Genomic DNA, 5,563 nt, shown 5'->3' with positions numbered 1-5,563 from the left:
TGCTGTACCTATAGTTTCCTCACGTCTGGATTTCATATTCTAAAAACCTAAAAAAAACCATAATATAGCTTCAAGAGGGTGACATCCAATGATACAACACCTCTGAGAAAAACCCTAATATGAACAAACAAAAAATACAGAAAATGTTGAAATCTAGATCAGGTGCAGCATTCATCAGCCAGGGAGTCAACTGACTAGCTATTAACTGTTCAAGTCAGGTTTATCCCTTTGATCTTCTGTACTCATCCCTCCAATGAGTTCTGTTAATAGTTACTTTCTCTCCTCCCTCAATAATGGATACAAGATCGCCGGGGGCTTACTTTCCTATGCAGTTCTCACAAATGTATCTTGGGCCCCTACTGTCATCCACGTTTAAGTAATCAGCTGATCATGAACTCCTTGTGGTCCTGAGGTCCACCTGGCTCTGGGACTTGAGTAAGAGCATGCTCAGTTTGGGATCTTCATATGTGCTCAATGACTGCCTGACGTTTTTTCCAACCTCACAATTATTGCTTTTTGGAACTCATTGCTGCTGTCACCATGTCAATCCATCTGCTTGAGGCTCTACCTATTTTGTTGACCCTCTATTTTACCCATAATGATGCCTTCCTTGGCAGTTTTAAATATTTTCATAAGTATTATTGTCATATCCCACTGCATATGCTCTCTCTGTGTATATATATGTATATATACATACATCATTTGTGACAGTTTACAAAAGCGCATACATATGCATATATACATGCGTGTGTATATATGCATTCCCTTGATATAGCTTTATATATTGCTGTTTATGCTCCATGCATAGCATATCCCCTCTGTAGAGCTCGGCATTGTATTGTAAATCACTGCATCTTTCAGAAGAATTTTCTAATCAACCTCTCCTCTTTTCAAGAGTATTCCAAGAGTTTATGTACTGTTTGGACACATGGCATTGTGAAGTCCCTGGGTAGACCCTACAAAGCACCAACAAAGCTGCACCCATGCAAGCACAAGATGGTGCCCACAGCCCTTGCATGGCCCCACTGGTCAATGACCATGATAAGCAAGAAGAGGGCTCAAGCAGAAACTCTCCATTCAAGAAGGGAGGTTGGTAGGTGCTATTACTTTTGCTCAAATAAAAAAGGAGCGTTCAGAAAAATAATGCAAATCCCACCTGCTTAAAATATTCTGGAGGGCCTCTCAAACCTGTGAATCTGGTCTTTGATAGAACGAAATTGACTCTACCAATTGTGCAAACTTAATGTCACAGATGATGAACGTTTGAGTAATCGAAGGGGTTTGTTCAAGACCTGTCCTGGTAGTGACCTTAATGAAGGGAAATAGTCAATCTAAGAATACCTGAATTCCATCCAGGTATAGGTTCTAAGGAAGAACTTAATCTCTGTGAAGCTCATCATAAAATAATTGGTGTAGGAAAAGTACCTGGAATGCCTGCAGGTGCCCGGCAGTGATCCTCCATGATAAGAATTTTTTAGGAGTCCCAGAGCCCACTCAGAGACCACCGAGAAGACAGTGCTTGAGTTTTAAGTTCATGATACCAACTGATCCCAGTATGTTCTAGGCCCAGTAGGTAGAGGCATGGAGAGATAATCAAGAGAGAGTTCAAGGCAGAGTTGTATCCAGGACTGGTTCTCCTGCGAATGCTAATACCTAGTCCAAGGTGATGTTCAACAGCACCTGCCTCATGTGCATATCTGAGGCAGAGCCTTCGATTTGTGTTTGACGAGGACAGTCACTGCTGTAAGGAGTGGAGGTTTAATGTTTGGGTGGATGGAACACAGCTTACATTCCTGGTTTATGTGATATTTTAGGTGTTTACCTCTCTCTCTCTCTCCTGCTAATGTCTAACTGCCATACCTTTTTGGTGTGTTAGTCTGGGTAGACTAGAGAAACAAATTCCTAGACACATATGTATATAATAAAGAGGTTTATATACAAGAGCAATTGAATATTGAGAAAACCTCCCAGTACAGTACAGGTCAATTCCATAAGTCTGATATTAGTCCATATGTCTGATACCAATCTATAAGGTCCTCTTAAGGATCATGAAATACATATAATGGTGCTGAATGCAGGAAGATTACAGGCCAGTGGGTTAGAAATCTTGTGGATTCAGTGGTGTTGTGAGCATCTCAGCGCTGGCCAGGGTCTTTATGTGGCTTCTCTGCCTCCAGAGTTTGGGTTGCATCTGGGTCGTACCATGTAGCTCCTCCAGCTCCCAGAGCATAGCTCCACTTGTCTTGTCAGTAGAGTGTCTCCAAGGGAGTGAAGAGGGAGATAGAGAAAAAGAGGGAGAGAGATAGAAAGAAAAAAAGGGAGAGACTGTCTCCTGCCTGCAAGTCTGAAACTCAGGAATTCCCAGAATTCCCAGGAGAAAGCCATGAGCATACAGAGGCCTCATTGGCTATGATCTGATTGACAGACTAGACTACACTCCTTCACGCTTAACACCCTCAAGTCCCAAATTGACACCAGGTTATGTAACTACCACAAATGACATAAATTTTGAATCATTTTATACACATATATTACTGTGTGTCAGATTTAAGAATAAGCATTGTGCTATTTTGTGGCGGGAAATTGGGATAGCATACATTTTATTTTATGATGCAGAACATGATAACATGGTGGTGTATACTCAGCAGTTAACTTTTTGGGCTCAAGAAATAGAAATTCAATTAATTGTGGTAGATGTGCTTTCTGTTGTCAGCTTGAGAGCTCATTGTGTCAAAATGGTCAAGTTCCTGAAACCTGGAAAGGTGGGTGGTCCTGGCCTGAAACTTTTCTGGATGCAAAGCAAAGAAAAGCAAAACATTGAAGATGGCACCTCAGGTCACCCCTACCACCATGCTCCCGTGGCTGGAATTGTTTTCATTTCCTACAAAGTCACAACCGCCAAGGGAAGAGAAGAATATTGCCAAGAGGTCAAAGATCAAGCCTAGGTGAAGGTCTATAAGTATAATCACCTCATACCCACAAGGCACTCTGCGGACATCCCTTTGGGCAAAACTGTCTTGAACAAGGATGTCTTCAGATAACCTTCTTTGAAATACAATGCCCATCGGGAGGCCAGGGTCAAATCTGAAGAGAGGTACAAGACAGGTAAACATGAGTGGTTCTTTGGGAAGTTGAGAATCTGCGTCTTACTTGAGTCAATTATTAAAAATCCTCCCTAAATATCCCTTTGTCTGCCTGCTACCTGCATTGTTAGACTGGAACTAGGAATGTTGGTAGGATGAGACATTGGGTGGTGGTAGAAGAACTAGGATAAAAATAAAAGTTAAACCTATAAAAAGGAGTGGTTGATCCTGTGCTTTCCTAATACTTTTAAGAAGTTACTGTGTAAAATTAAAAAGGTAAATACAGAGGTAGGTAGGTCTAGAGAACTTTCCACTGAATTGGTTCCAACTCATGGTCACCCTACGTACAATAGAACAAGATGTTGCCTGGTCCTGCATCGTCTTGACGGAACATGGGCCTGAGTCAGTCTATTGTTTCAGCTACCTGGCAGTGCACGTGGATTTGATGAGCATACTCAGGAATGCAAATCTTCTCCTTAAATCTTAATACGTTAGAGATGATGTTTATTGGCTCATTGATTCTCTATAAATCAGTAGATATCTATCTGTGGAAGAGGCCTTGGTTTGTGTTGTGGCGGTGCTAGCCTTTTTCTGACAGGAGCACCTGGAAGCTACTGAAGGATCATGGGAGCCCAGAAGGTACCATGCTGCCTTGCTGTTTTCAAATCACATTTGACTCTTGATACTCCCTTGAGACTTAGTAGCATTCCTCTCTAGGGTTTTTGAGGCTGTAATCCGTTAGGGTGGCACACACTCTCATCTATTTCCTATGGAACAGCTCGTGAATTTCAACCACTGACCTAGCTTTTAGACATCCAATGCTTAATTCACTGTACCACCAGGGTTCCTAAAGTAAGGCGCGTTCTTTGAGCATTTGGGAAACTGTAGTTCTTTAGTGGACCATGGATTTTCAGTTTAGCTAAGTGGTGGGCACAGCAATGCAGTGGGAGTAATGTCAAAACATAGATGATGGGTCACAGAGTGGAACGAAAAATAGCTTTTAGAAGTTTCTCTCTAATCCCAGTGGATTCGACACAACCTGTCCACTGGCAGAGGCACCCGTGTTCTGGGTGCTTGTCCCAGTGCCCTTGTTCACAGTTCGCACAGTAATCAAAACAGAGGGACAACTGGACTAAAATACTCATTGCCTTCGCGACAATTCCAATTGATTGCAGTTTTATAAGACAGGGTATAACTGCTCTCTAGGATCTGAGCTGTAATTTTGTATGGACGTGTATGACCGCATGTTTCTCCTCAGATCCATTGGTGGATTGAAACTCCATACCTTGAGGTTAGCAGCCCAACACTTAACATACTGCGGATGCTACTTAAGTGTCAACATGTACAAGAAAACAAAAACAAGAAGACATTGTTTTTTAGTCGATTCTACCCGAGGATGAATGCAGGTGTGGCAGAGTAGACGAGTTCTAAAGACTTTTTTTGGCTCTATTTTTGATAGCAATAGAGTTCCCAGCCTTTCCTCCATAGTAGGGCTGGGAGGGTCCAGATTTGCAACCTTTAGAGGACTTACTACCACCACATGCTACGTTTTCACTTTTAAATATTCACGGATGAAGACCGTGGATAAGGGAGCTCACAAGATGCAGCTGATGGTCAGGGAAATCATTCTTAGGCATCATACTCTAACCCAGGAACCAACAAATGTTGCCCAGGATTTCAGATGTCCTATTAGTGACACATTTTTTGGGCCATACTTCAAATTTTGCCTCTTTCTAAATAGGAATATCTACATTTGTTATCCTATACCCCTCCTACCACTTTACTTTGGCAGGACAGGTCTTCTAGACTGGTGTTAACAGGTCTAAAAATTTAGCGCTATAATGCCTCATGGGACTACTTTAGAAAATGCACCCAAGAGCCTCTTTATCTTAATAGGAACTTAAGTTAGATGATGATATTTGGACTTTTGCATAGACGCTCCATTGGGACCAAATGGTTGTGAATCTTGAGCAGTAGTGAATGTATGAATGTAGTTTGTGAAGTTAAGGACATAAATCGATGGAGGCCATGCCTTTGATTAATATTCTTTTTTAAAAACATTTTATTAGGGGCTCACACAACTCTCATCACAATCCACACACACACACACACACACATCAAATGATTGATATTCTATTTGAGTGTGGGCAAGGTCTGTGACTTGACATCCCACTTTTGGGGTAACATTTTGCATTAGGTGTTGGGCTACTAACTACAGGGTCAGTGGTACAAACCCATCCGCCACTCTGCCAGAGAAACGTGAGATTGTCTTTTCCTGTAAATAACTACAGTCTTGGAATCCCTGTATAGGTTTGAGATGAGTCACAAGGGACTCGATGGCAGTGAGTTTATTTGTTATTTTTTGTCTTTCTTTTGTTTTATGGTCACATTATGTAATAAGTGTTGTGAAGATCATATTTGGTTGACTCAGAATTGCCCATCCAAAAAGGAAACTTGTTTCATGTTGAAGAAGCATTAAA

The sequence above is a fragment of the Tenrec ecaudatus genome, chromosome X, assembly GCF_050624435.1.
Source record: "Tenrec ecaudatus isolate mTenEca1 chromosome X, mTenEca1.hap1, whole genome shotgun sequence".
Taxonomy (NCBI): Eukaryota; Metazoa; Chordata; class Mammalia; order Afrosoricida; family Tenrecidae; genus Tenrec; species Tenrec ecaudatus.
The sequence above is the reverse complement of the archived record's forward strand: the minus strand, read 5'-3'. Positions refer to the sequence as shown.